Source organism: Porites lutea, chromosome 3, assembly GCF_958299795.1.
Source record: "Porites lutea chromosome 3, jaPorLute2.1, whole genome shotgun sequence".
In the NCBI taxonomy this organism is placed as follows: Eukaryota; Metazoa; Cnidaria; class Anthozoa; order Scleractinia; family Poritidae; genus Porites; species Porites lutea.
This window is the reverse complement of record NC_133203.1, coordinates 40763037-40778270: the sequence shown is the minus strand read 5'-3', so window position 1 is coordinate 40778270 and position 15234 is coordinate 40763037.

Here is a 15234-nt window from a genome sequence, read left to right as displayed (position 1 = left end):
CATAATTCCTGTGAAGGCTTGCTGTTATATGCCATTTCATATGAAAAAAAGTCTCAGAATAGCAAGTAACATAACATCTGGTTTTCACAGTTATTAATTAGAGCTGAAACTACTGTGATTTCATTGTCATTGTCAAGTGATATTTATTTCTATTGCCCAAAAAATAATTTCATAACTAGGGGTTCCTTCCGGCAAGTGCCAACGAGGCGAATTCGTTTATCTTTTGTGAATTGTGCCTATTCAGATATTGGCGATATTTTTTTTTTTTCATAATTTTAGAGGTTTAAATGGATTCCACTATAGAAAAGGATGGCACCCAAATGTTAAACAATAAAAATGGAAGCGATGAAAAATGTTCGCAGTGCGCATGTTTTTGACTTTAAATTATCAAAGGAATTTTATTTGGTGTTTGGGATTTATTACAAAATTCAATCGAGTCGGGAATTATCTATAGGTAAAGGAAAATATCATTAAAAAAAATAATTTGACTTATTTTACTTGGTGTTCAACTCCTACGCATCAGCACTGATCAAACGACATCCTCTCCCGAAATGAGAAAATGATTTCTGTTGATTCATTCTCCTTGGTCTTGTTGAAGGAGAAAGTTGATTGAGGTGTTACGTTAGCCACTTGTGGCATTTGCTACGATGTATGTCTGTAGATGAGTTGTTGTAAGCGTTCTTGTTGATTGGTTTGAGTAATCTACTTCACTACTAGTAGGTTTGGTTCCTAAGTTAATTGATGATCGATAGCAAGTTTCTCCTGACATGAATTCGGTGCAAAGGAGATGTACCAATTTTGTGCATCTCCGCGGTAACACTTCTGTTCATGAAATATGTTTTATTAGAGCCTTTGGCAGATAACAAAGCCTTGTTTATATTTAGTATTTGTCCAATTTAACATTTTTGGCCTTAATCTGGTCTTCCTTCGATATTTACCAGGAAATGACTACCCTGCTTGTTTTTGACAGTTTTAAGCGTGTTTCTTTGAGTTTTTAACCGAATTCTTGGCAGTGGATAACTTTAAACTGAGCCGTCTGATTTCCGCCAATCAGCACGAAGCGGAAACGAGTGAAAAACACGTGCCAAGGGTAATGATGTCATAACTAATGTCATCTGAAGCATAAGTGATTATATAGGTGTTTCTGTAGTTAAAAAACTATTGTTCTAAATTCTTCCTTGTATTTTGAACTGCATTTTCAATTTACCCTTTGAGTTTGCGATCACGTTCGTGGTTAATTTATTGAAAAATTTTAGCCAATCATCTTCGATGAAGAAGCTTAATAAATTCTGTAAACTGACAACCATCTTAGATTTTCAAACTGTAATTTTAGTACCTTCATATCTGTTGATATGAAAAGTCTGTTTACTAATATATGCCTTGTAGTTCTTTCAGAAGTTTGCTGTTAAATTTTACTTTGGATTAAGCCTTCATATTTTTCAGCATGGTTCGTCACTGTCTTTGGAAAATGTCTGCGACTCCTGGTGCATGCATCAAACCGGGTTTAGTTCGGAGGTCGTTGTGCCACAAAGTAAATTTACCGAATTGTGTAGCTCGGCGGCCGTTGTGTCACAAAGTAAATCTACCGAGTTGTGTTGCTCGGCAGCCGTTGTGCCACAAAGTATATCAACCGAGATGTGAAGCTCGGCGGCGCCATTTGATCATGACTTGTGATATTTTCGGCACCGGACAAACGAACACTTTAACTCTATGTTATACTTTTTATCTCTATGTTAGAGTAGCGGCACTCTCTAGTCACTGAAATCAACACGCTCGACCAAATTACTGAAAAAGTTATTGACGCGAGCCGCACACACGTTCCATTGAAGGCTTTGACAGGGTTAGTGCGAAGTTAAAATTCAGATGTGAAAGCTTTTTAAACAATAAATTCAATGTAATTAATTTTTTCAACAAGTTGATGACTGGATGCTCCTAAATATAACAGAGAAAATTATCCGAAGAAATGTTTTTGAAGAGGAAAAAGAATCCCAGGTTAAGAACTAATCGGCCTTTGAGAAACTGCGCCCTCGCGCCAGTAAAACAAAATGTTCCATCTATACGCACTGTGGCCAATGTCTCCTCCGATTACAAGCACTTGATACCGAGCCATACGATATCTTTTGAAAACGTTGTTATAATGATACACAGTTTAAATAGAGGTTTCGCTGTACGCAACCCTTACGTTCAAAATATGCCATAATCATATTTATCCATATCGCAACTACCCTTCCGCCTCAACTGCTACCTGTGTGCCTAACAAATATATCGAACGCACTCTCCTAAGCTCCGATTACATGTACTCCTCGTTATATTGTTCTCCTTGTTTTATATTGGCCAGTTAACTTAAGGTGATTCCCTAGTAAAAGAACCTAACATAGATTGTCGATGAAACTTGGTACACTGATGTAACAAGTCAAGAAGATGATAAAAAGGTAATAAAAAGTGGGGGTCACCGTGCTCGTTTTGACGTCACAATGCTCACAAATACGGCTATTTTGGACCCTTTAACAAAAACCGCGCGCAGCCCAAAACTAGACAAAAAGGAAAAATATTTTCAATGATGCATGTGGTAAGGCACAGAATTTGACCTTAATGTATTGTTTATCCACTTACGTAACAGAAAAATGCCCTTTAATGCCCTTGTTTTTACTTTACGCTCCAAAGTAGAATTAAATTGGACACGGGCTATTCGACACGTGATAGCTCAATCCGTAAAATTTAGTAAAATTGCCAAAAAACTGAACATAGATTTGTGCCAATTTTTTTCTCACCGAAAGGAAACACTGTCCTTATTAAAATCATGAAATAAAAAATGGGCGTCACCGTACTCGTTTTTGCGGTAGAGCTGCAGAACGTGCGCGCCAAATGCATTTTCCTTGATTTTTGAGAGAGGACTGGGACGAGTTTCAAAATAGAATGTATGCGAAAGGGGGAAGAAAGTATTAAAAAATCCGTTTTTACAGAATTTACATCGAGATATCACATTTAGGACACAATGTGATAAAGAAAGCGTTTAAATGAAAATCAAAGTGAATAAGCACTAACATCCACTATCGAGGTTCTCCGTGAGGAAGTCGAACTCAGCAACACGCACGCTTACTGCTTACGTTATGCACATTCCCACCACATTGAGTCTCACCTCGGAAAAAAAACAACCGCAAGCAAAAATTGCAATAGAGTTTCTCTTCGGTCAACTTCATTTTAATGATGTTACTTCACATGCTCTTTTTTACGGAGGTTATCTTGTTATGCGCAGTAAGAGATGCGCAGTGCAAAACCTGGGAATCACCTTAAGCTTAATAGCGAAAACTTCGGTTGAAGAGTCATTTCGACAAAGCAATTATCTCGAAGATTTCACGCTAATGAGGGTAATGGATTCATGATAACCGTCACAAATATCGAGACATTCCATGTCCAATTAGCCCACTACGGTTTCCGTAATTGCTGTAATTGCTGTAGTTGGGGTAGTTAGTGCAGTTAGTGTAGTTAGCGTACACACTAACTACAGCAACTACACATACTACACCAACTGCACCAACTACAGTAACTACAGCAACTACACCAACTATACGTGCTACACTCACTACAGTAACTACACCAACTACACGAACTACAGCAATTAGTAACTAAACGAACAACACTAACTACACCGACTACACCAACTACATCAACTACACTAATTACACTAACTACACCAAACATTAACTTATCATACTACACCTAGTCATGAACTTTGTTCTACTATACTAAATACATCTCTATATTCGTGACGGTTATCATGAACCCATTACCCTAATGAGACTGTTTAACCAATCGGATCAGACGTACGTCAGCATTCGGTTTGCACTAAGCAGCTGGTTTCCTGGCTGATATAAAAATGGGTGTTACACTGATTTAGCAGAGAATTGTAAAATGGAAGTTGTGCTAACTGCGTGACATTGGACTAAAGAATAAAAAGGAGTCAATTGAACAAAGTAATCGTCTGTTTGTTGTGAGAACCAGCTAGTTCCCCAGAAAGGTTCTTCAACACAACTTCAAAACAACAACTTTGGCACATTGTAGGCTTTCACTTTTTAATTATTAAGAAACGGTCCAGATAAGAACGATAGCAACAACGGCAACGAACATATTGGAATGCAAAAAAGGTGCTAACTTTTCTTTTGTCTTTACTTACTTCTGATTGGCTTAAACAGCAAAAGTTAAAAATACTTCATAAAGCAGTACATATATTCATCCTTACTTTCCAACCATCTTCCATATAACAAAATCTGGTCTCAGTTTGAATAACAAAGAAATCCTATGTGGGAACATGTAAAATTGTAAACTTTTCTTGGCTATTGTTTTCAACTCTCGTGATTGGTCAAAATCTTTTAACACAAAAAAACACCCTTTCAAAGTGGAGTGTAAATGCATTTTATTGCGTAAACGGCCTTCATGTAGGTTTCTGCATTTTCTGTGTAAAAATGAGAACATTCCTATGTGGGGAAAGCACCGTTGCCGCATAACAAAGGAAATTGCTATCCACCTTACCGGGATCATTACTTAAGCAATAACAACATGGCTTGAAGCTTTGTTGGTAAATATGAGCAAGTTATTACTTATGTTTCATGGAAAATTCAATTGTATCAAAACTATAAACGTTGTAAAGAAAAGGATAGTTCAAATGAGGCCTTTGACTGCTGAAATTATAAACAATAATTAAATTTCGAGCAACAGCGTCATCAGGGATAAGAAAAATGTTTCGCGTGGTAATATACGTAAGAAAAAATTGGTGTAAAGTAAAATGTGTGAAAAGCGCAAGAATGGGGTGGAATGTATAAAAGGAATAAAAATATAAACTTGAATAAAATAGAAAGATCTAATGAGCAAGTGTCACAGGACAAAGAGTCTCTTGAAAGGCATAATGATTATAGTCTTTAAAACAAAAGGTCCGCAAATTCGTTGCATTCCACACGGGAGTTTTGGGCTGTCTCAACGTAAATCGAGCAGCAAAAAAACATGCCGGATGACAAAAACTCTCGAATAAATTCTAAAATAAAAGGTCCGCAAATACATTGCATTCCTCACAGGGGGTGAGGACTGGCTCAATGTAAATCGACCTGCGAAGAACACGCTGGTTCTGATAAAAGTTTTGAGAATATAACCCTATGCCTTGATCAACTACCGCTTAAAATATAATTCACAAAGGGAAAGAGAACACTGAAAACCCTGGTTCTGAGATCGAGAAGCGAACATGCTACCTCAATGTAAATCGAGCTGCAAAGAACAAGCTGGTTCTGACAAAAATTTGAGCGTAAAACCCTATTTTTTAAAGCTGCTGCTTTAAACGCAATTTAGAAAGTAAACCAGAGCAATAATTGCCCTTTCAAACTAGAAATCGTATTAAAGCTTGCTCACCTGTTAGGTCCTCTTGAAGAGACAACGAACAGCTGCACAATGAATCACCCAATTTCGGACCACGAGTTGTAAACTGTGACAAGACCATGACGTCACCACCTAAATATGGGGTCCGCTTACTTACACCCAAAAAAGGTCAAAAATGCGAATTTTAGAGGGTTACGCAGAATTTGAGAGTTTTTGCCTACATTACGCGGCGTTATAATTCTGCCGCCGAGGCAACCTCGCTTCTTAGCTCGGTTGCCTTGTTGGCAATCAAGTTTGTCTATGTGTCATACATGTGAAATGATGGTTTTACAATAAAGATCAATTTGTTTAACATTTTCTCATTAAAGGCCCATGTTCACCCAAACGGCTTTGCGCGCTTGTGTTTTTGTTTTGAAACGATTCTTTTGTCAAATGCAGTGTTTTGATTGGCTTCCACTTTGAGGAGCGTTGCGTGACGATACTAAAAACGACTGCGAGGGAGACTACAATTGCAGCTTTTTTCACGCTTGACCGAAGCTTAGAGAGACAGTTTCAAAGAGGCCAGTAAGACTTTTAATTCTTTTCCAAATGGAGGAAGATATATCGCCGACTTCGTTAAATGTCACCGCAGAAAGCACCTCAAAATTTAAACTGGTAGTGAATGCATGTGGATGCCTTGTTGAGTCCGATGAACACACTGAAGGTCATAAATTACGAAACGTCTAAGCACCAGGTGAGGTTTTCCTGAAGCCCGATTCGACCGTGAAATCTTTTGATTCCTCAATCTATTATTTTGTGTTAATTCTTAGGAAGCTTTTAGGTATGTGTTCTCGAAAGAATAAGCGAGAAGTTGTGTTTGCAAGGCGCCGAATCAGCACTGCATACAGTCTGTAATCGCTGTATTACACTTTCTTTAGGTTTTGCTAAGGATTGGTTTGCTAATAAAGAGTTCTCGCTACTTTAGAGCCGGCTTTAATCGTGATACGCCAGACGATAAGTTTACGTTAAGGATATCACTCGCTTCATAGGTTAAATTAAATAAAGCATTGTTCATGTTACATTGACTCGCTTGTTTTGCTTTCAACTGATTTCAACGGGACCTTTGTTTACAATTGAACATTCGACGTAGAAGGAACTCGGCAAACACGCTGTCTGTAGAATTTACAGCCAAGAGTTTCTTTCCCATCTCTCCAGGGATTAAAAAGGCGGATTCACGGAGACGAATGTACTTCGGCGACCCCCGTCGACGCGGTCTTCCAACCATGCTTCCAACCGTTCGTTTCGATGGAGCCGCCATCGAAAGTGCTGCAGTGAAACAAACACTCACAGAAACAAAAAGGCTCGATACCATTCCAAAATATCCAAAAAGATGTAAAGAAAAATACCAAAAGAACTTGTTGAGACTTTCTTTTAAACCAGATTTAGCGAACTGTAGAAGATTAACAAAGATTGACTTTACACACTAAAGGCAGCTATTTTCAACTACGCGAAATGTTTTTTCGCGAGTACAGGGCGCGCAATGCATCTAGGGTGAACATGGGCCTTTAAGGCAGACTTATTATCCGTGTGACGGGAAACATCCGGCCAACGGATAACCCGTCCAGAAACCGATAAGGCTGATTTAGCAGCAGAACGGGAACGTCAGTTGACGGCGGCGCGCGCAAATCAAACAACTGGCTTGACCAATGGCAGAGCGGCAAACTGAGCACCGGAAGTCGTGTTTAGTCCTTTCCACGCGCTTTCCCGTCGTCAACTGACGTTCCCGTCCTGTTGCTAAATCAATGGGGAACTTAAGCAACGACGACGGACGGCAGTGAAAACGCCGCTAAAAAAAAAAAATGAATTTGCATTCTTTCAAACTTAATTGCGTCTATTTCGACCCGCTCAATATGTCAAATGCAGGCGACTTTTCCTGGAGTTGAATTCTTAAGAATTTTATTCAATTTCAAAAAGAGGAAGGAAAATTCGTCGTCGTCTGTCCACGTCCTCCATAAAACGTCAAATCATGAGGTTTCAGGTCGTAGTCGTGCAGTGGACGTCAAAGAAATGTACTAAAAAGCGTGATATACGTGCAGAGCTGTTCTTTTGATCATTACACCTATTGTTTTTTGAAGTTGTCGACGTCGTCGTTGTATTTGCTTAACCTCCCTAATCTATCTCTTGTGTGAAAACGGCCATTGTCAGACTGAGAACTGGTGAAAATTTCAACGATTTATGGAAAGACGCTCCCATCATGATATGATCTACGATCAAAATCTTCAATTAAATTCCCAAGCATATCCCTGAATGGTTAATACTCAAGCCAAACCCAGACCAAGTTTGCAGTGGAGGCTGTTCCTCTTTTCGGGTCTATCGGTACCTGTTATTTTCTGTTGTTTAGAAATCACAATTAAAGAATCCTCCCGCGAGGGGGAAGTTTGTTGTAATAGGAAGAAACTAAAAAAAATGAAATCAACTTTATTTTTCATTAAAATAGTATCAGTATATATAACCTTTGAAGCTTATAGATATCAACTGTTTGCGTTTGGGCTCCCTCTGCTCTTTCATTAAAAGGTTGTCGATTCGAAATTACACAGAACCCTTCGTTATCATGTTGAATATAATACGTCATCAGTTTGCTCGATGACGTCTTTTACCACTAAGATTATTTAAAGATGGAATCCATCAGGAAATTGAGTAATTTTCATTTTCAGTGGACGAAACCCTTGTACCAGAATATTTTAAGCCTTATTTTTACATAAGCTGGGATTCGTTTGTTCTTTTCGGGGGGAATATATTACATAACCCTCGAATCAACTGTCTAAAAAGCTGGGTGCAGCTTTGATTGTTTGAAGGGAAGAGCAGGGCTAATGAACACCTAATTAAAATGCGAGGGGATTAATTTATTTACTCCGAGAAGACCTGGGAACAAGGTTGTCAGTCACGAGTTTAAATATGCACGTTATTAAAGGCTTAGGCCGGTTCAGAAATTCACAGCAGGCATTTGGCCGAGGCTTTAAAGGGGCTATGTCACGAAACTGCGCATGCTTGGCAACAACGAGTCAACTTGAAAAGATTGGCCCAACTTTTTCAAGTTTCGCGGGACAATCTACTTAGCGAATTTATCGCCTTGAATCTTGGCCATCCAAGTATATTTTTCGCTCTCGACGGTTTTGTAATATAAAATAGTCTTTCTGCTTTCGTCTTAGTGCGTTTTTGTTCAGTGGTCCGATAATTACGGTCTAATTTCGATTAGATCTGTGAGCAGCGATGTCCACTCTCACGGCTATTTGCTGTCCTTGAGGTTAGGCTAACTCAATGTTACATTTTCGATTTCTGCTTAATAAAATTCTTTCTAAAGATTCCCCCTCTTGGAACAGTTAAGAAAGGATCGGAAAACATTTTTATCCGTTAACTTAGGCTTAGGCTAAACGTCGAACTTTTCATGAGACGAACCAAACTTAGTGAGTTAGGTTCATGATAACTTCGACGTCTGGCTCAGTTAAGTTCGTCTGATCGAGTTTGGATCGTCCAACACGTTCTATCCGTCTGCTTATGTCTTAGGATCGTCTCCGGGATAAGCGTCGAGCTTCCTATGCGACGAACTTCACTAACAAATAAAAATTCAAAATTTGTTTGATAATGTGTATTTAGCCCCTTTAAAATTGTTTTTTGGTGTGAATTCTGTTGATTGGTTCGAAGCGTCCTAAGTTCAACGTCTGACTCCCCCGTTTTGGCAAAACACATATTCTGTTACAAAGCGTCTTTTCTTCCATAGGTTTGGGTAAAATTTCCGTATAACTCCATACATTTATTATGCATGCAGCAATTTCATACTTTTTCTCACAAAGAGTTTAATATGAATAGAATCGAAACATGTATGCATCATAAATGTATGGGGTTATACGGAACAGTTGAAATAATCCCAAAAAATGTTGAAAGAGCGGAAGGTCGGTTATTCATTGTGGTTTCAGATCGTAAGGTCCTTATTATTGATGGCTTGGCGTGTCTGTATTTTACGTCTAACAAAGTGTTGCAATTCGCCACTTTAAATGCGAGAAGGAACTGGGCCGATTTAAAGTCTTCTGGGATCCGTTAAAGGAGAGGCACCCCTCCTGGAATCGTTACAGGAGAGGCGCCATGTAGCTTTTAATGGTTATGACTAGAATGGATATCCCAAAATCAGGTTGTCATTTTTGCTTAAAATACATGATAGGAGTCATAAGATAAGAAAGAAACGGAAGAAAACAGTGTGTAGTATGTAGTCCGAACAGGCATCATTTGATGTATAATCTTCATCCGTATGCTTTAAACCATCAGGGGCTAACTGCCGACACCGGCTAATTTTAACGTACTTAACATGGCATTGATTATCACATTTTATAAAATAACTGAGATAGTACGGGTGATCTGATTGGTCTAAAACCTATGGTTTATTATACCGGTAAACCCATAGAAAAAGGCATTCGGAACAAGAGCCGTAAACAAAACCGGCTATTGATCTGCAAACAACGATTTTAGAAAGGCTAAAAAACGGAACAAGTTACTTACCCAGCCCTTCTTAAATAGCATGGTTTACTTTTTAGCCGCATCTCTCAACATAGCATTAGCGGAGAGCTTTAGATTTGAGGACGACAACGGGTACGAGTACGAGATTTAACTTAAAGTTTTTGCGCGTGTTCTAAAACAAGAAAGCACCCGAAAGCAAAATGATAAAACTTCTCACATTTCATAACTTGTTCCCGCCACCACGACATTCTCGCTAAAACTCGTAGGGTTGACGTTGGGTGCCCCTGCAAGATCTACTGGTAAGAAATACGGAATCTAGTCCCTAGAATCTGTAACCCACAGCGTGGAATCTAGACTTAATCTAGACTGTCAAGACTGTCTTGCATTACACTACATGGCACCATTTATGAGATGCCAAAAATTAAATTTAATTAACATTTTCCTCTTCTCTTTTGTAGCAGTAGTCCATTGAAGAAAGCTATACAACTGACTAGACAATGGTTTTACGAAGTATTAGAACAGGTGTTCTCATCTGCCTTATTTTAGCCCTCTCCGCCATGGTGATACTCATATCACATGTGAACTCGGGAAGGGGAACTTCGCTACCTTGGTTCTACGAAACCTCCCAAGTCTCAGCTAGCAACCACAGCCCCGCAAGACCTGTGACAAACAAAGAGATCTTAGGAACAACAAAGCACACCCCAGATACCTCAATAAGTGTGTTCGTGAGGATGTCTGGCAAACGACCAGATCACAGGCAACGTTATTTGTGTAACGTTTTCAGGACTTCCGTTCTCTTCTGGCCTCCTTCCTTTGGAAATTTAGTCGTAGGACTTGATGAAGAATCACAAGAGGATCATGAATTTGCCGAAAAATTAAAAACACTTGCCCAAAAATACTTTCCTGATCGTAGACTTGAATTCTTTTATGAGGCCCTTCCAAAGGACAAAGGAACTCTGGAGTTTCAAGGCTCGCCTAAGACACCCGGTTATAACAGACAGCTTTGGAGCAGTTTTTTCATCGACCTACTTTCAAATGACACCGTTATTGCTTGGATGGACAGTGACTCAGCGTTTTTTACCCCAGTAACTAAGTCCACAATTTTTAATGGGACAAAGGTACGTGCCTTAGGCTCCGCCTGCACCTTCTACAGGAGCTGGGTATATAAATGGGCAGATACTACTAAACAGGCGCTAGGATTACCATTTGTCGCTGATTTTATGACGTATTTCCGGTATATATGTACCGAGACACGGTCACTCACTGCAGAGAGCATATCCTAAAACATTTTTATCACACAAAGCAGCAGGAAATAATTTGGATATATGTTCTATTCATTCCGTGTCGGCAAGCGATAATTTACCCTTTTTCGTCCACGATCTTCAGGGAGGTCTTGATAAGCACCCATGTAAAGGTGACCTTACCAATACCTGTTTGCAAGTTCTAGAGCGACATTATAACCAAGTCGGACTTGAGATAAAACAAGGCCGTAAGCTAGAATGGAGCAGTTTAGAAACTGCCGATGCGCTTGCCAGCGAATTTGGTATAACATGTCCGCCGATTACAGTTTGAGAATCGAAGGTATACACAGTCGACGAGAAATTTCTGGAACTAATGAAGCGAGCTGGGACAGGTTCTTAATCTAATAGCGTTAACTAATTCACTCGGTTCGAAAAACCTACCTGAAAATCGGTCAAGCTTATTTTGTTACCATAATAGTTTAAAAAAACAGAATAAAATAAAAGAAGGTCAAGGAGGTCTTCCAAAAGTAAACACGAGTAATCCGAGTAAGAATTCATCAAAAATTTCGCCAGCATTCTAATAGTAACAGAATAGAACCTTTCGTTCACCATAACAGTCACTGAACAATTTTTAGAACACAAAATCCACTACAGTTCGGTATAAGAAAATCCAGTTTATGTACATTACGTACATCATGATTGTTTTTTTGCAAGTACGGTAGTTTCTTAGAAGGATTATGATAAACCCGAATCGGAATGTTAACTAAACTGACAAAGACGAAGAAAAAAAGAGGAAGAGATAAATGATAATTTGATATAATTCTGCCAAAATATTGAAAGATGCTGATTGATGCCCGTTATAACGAGAATAAGAACAGACAATACAATTATGCCGTCGGAACCGAGAGGTGTGTCAATAAGTCCGTATGAGCTGGAGTTTGTCTAAGTCAAATGTCTGTAATTTTCGCCGGGGAGTTAGCAGTTGTCCACATTAGCAAGATGTCCGATATCTGAAGAATTATGCACCTCGGGGAGAGGGTTTAATGCCACCGAGGCCGTCAGGTCCGAGGCAGATAACACACCTTCCAAGACTACCGGTAGTCTCTATTAGGGTCGTCACACAACTCTCCTCCCCACTAGCGGCCGTTAGTGGGGAGGAGCGTTACGCGACGACCCATCCTCGGAGAACCCAGACTAATTTTCCTCGTCAATGTTAAGTTCCCGTCTTCGTATGTCTGCTCCTCGGCAAATTCAGGTTATAAAGAGATCGGCTTTACCTGCTGTAACAACTTCCGCGAGCTTTCATTAAAAAAAAAAAAACAGCCTTTAAGAGTTGGGATAGCTTAATCAAAGCTTTTGTTTTGTAGCCACGTGCAAACGGATGCAACAACTCCCAACATTGTTGGGCAAACAATGTTGGGAGGCATGTTGTGTCCGTTTGCACCTCGACAAACTTTTCGCAACAACTCCAACATCAAGCAACAACATGCCACAAAATGCAACAGGGTGCCGTGCAAATAGACGCAACATGTAACATCCAACAATGTTGGGAGTTGTTGGCTAACAACGTTGCGTCGACCGTTTGCACGGGTAGACCTCTTGAGCTTCTATGTTTTGTTTTGCTGTTGAAGAACTGTTTTGCTTTTTTTCGTATTTCCTAGAGAACGTTTTTATTTAAATATACGAAAAAACAACCGACAAGCTAAAACTGGGTGTGTATTCTGGTCAATTTAATGACTTATTGTTTTCAGAGTCTAAAAAGCTTTTAGTTTAGTTTTATTTATTATTTTAAAATACTTACTTTTTTAAATTTAATTAAAAATAAGTTTTTCTTTTCACAGTAGCCCACGTTCGATAAATCAAAATTCTAACATGAGTCCGAAGCATTACGGCCAAAATTGAAAATTTTTCAGGACTCCATTGCCTCGCAATTCCCAGAAGAGACTTGAGCAAAAACAAAAGCTAGACTATGAGCAGTCTCTCTTTTTTCTTGGTCCGTCGAGCAAAACGTCCGAGACACGCAAATGACCACGTGTGTCACCGCTCAACGCTCTCGCACGCGTGCATTCCCCTTACGAAATCTGAACACAAAGAGAGACTGCTCGCAGTCTAAACAAAAGCAAACAGCATATAGAAAAGTGTTGACCAGAAGGCCTCGGATTCATGTTAGAATTTTAATATATTGAACGTGGGTTATAATATTGGGTTATAAGATCAGCTTTGTTTGAATTATCAAAATTCATACTTGGCTTGCAGGTGGAGGCTGAGGGGAATAAAACATTAGAAATGAATTATTAATCACTGAATCCCGATTCGATTTCTTTTGTCATTCGCGTAAAAGCCGTCGCATGACGATTTAATCAACTAGATGACTGCGTGCTCCCTCTACGCCACTTTTCACATGAAGTCACAGCGGCCATATTGGTGTCCCAAAACAATGAAACGGTGGCCATGTTGGTGCCCCAAACCAATTCCTTTGGGAGTTGAACTCTTTTCTTATGCAAACGCTTTCTTTTGTCCCAATAAATTTGCATAGAGGCTGGCCACTTGAGTGAAAACACTCTACTGGCCCTATTTGGTCCCCAGGGAAATTCTCTAGGCCTTTTATACACCCTTGCAAACGAATTCGCTCTCTTCTCGCAAGTCTACTCCACAAGGGGAAAACAAGTTTTCCCACCCTCCTTCCCTTCGGCGGCTCTGGCAAATTTCCTGTGTAAGCTCACCCTGCACCTTTTGCAAAATTTTTCACCCGTAACTTATCCATCAAGAGGCATAGGGTGCCTTTTATGCGAACATGAATTCGTTACTTTTGTTTGCTTGCTCGGAGCCATGTATCAATTTTGGTAATTCGAAACTGAGTTCTTTGATACTATTAAATAATAATTGATAATGAATCGCAACTAATTCACATTCGCATAAAAGCCACCCTGTGCCTCTTGATGGATAAGTTATGGGTGAAATAATTTTCTCCGAGACAAGGGGTGCTATAGACTCATCCAAAAGACGGAGAATAATTGCCAGAAAACTTTATTAAGTTTTAGTGTAGCCAAATCTTGTCATAGAGACGGAAGGTTTCCGCAATGATTGTGACCTTGGGAGCTGTGTCCTTGTCGACGGCTGAGGTCCTTTGGGCAAGCATGTCAGCCACTTTGGTGAGACTAAGGAACTTGTCTGTTTGAGTATAATACTTAGCGGTGAGAGTAGATTTCCAGCCGATGTGCGTTGAGATTTGTTCCATAGACGCGATTGAATCGTCATGCGGCGGCTTTTACGCGAATAGAATAACTGTAGAAAATAACCCGCTCCAGCTGCACTCGGCCTGTTCCCACGCAGACGTTCTTATTTTTACAAAAGCTCGGATTCCTCTGTTCTTTTTGGGGGTGGGGGGATATATTACATAACCCCCGAATCAACTGTCTGAAAAGCTGGATGCGGCTTTGATTGTTTGAAGGGAGGAGTGGGGCTAATGAACAGCTAATTTAAAATGCGAGGGGATTATGTATTACTATGCGAGGGGGATAAGTGACTTACAGTTGTGTTGGTTTTCTCATGACGTCACTAAAATTCAAACTACAAAACTATCGATCCTACTGAGATTTTACTTTCATGGTGTATTAGAGCAGCTGAAAACTAATTTTCAAACAAATTTTCGTTTCAAAAAGGTTCTTGGTTTTGTAATAGAGTACGCCTGGATTTCTAAGCTTTTGCGTGACGAAGCATTCACATGACGGCCAAGAGAGCTGTCATTTAGGTTAAAAAAGTGAATTTTTGCGAGGAATTTTGCTATCTAAACGGTTCAAGTATTAGAAAAAGTGTTACTTTAATGTTAATGAGTTCCTCTAGGAGTAAATTCACGCATTTGTAGCAAAACTCGGTAACAGATATTTCTGTGGGCTTCCGTCCGCCATGTTGGAGCTCATCCGGATGAGCTCCAGCATGGCGTCTCCATACAAAGCTCTATAAATTTGGATAAAACATTTCCTCAGATATCTCGTATACGAATTATTCCTTCGACCCAAATCTTGGCGAGGGTTTTTGTATATTTACCTCCTTTCACTTCTCAGATTCTGGACTTTATCTGTCGAATGGTTTTGATTTTTATTTTGATCTATTTTGAATGGCGTGGCACTGAAAACCAGCA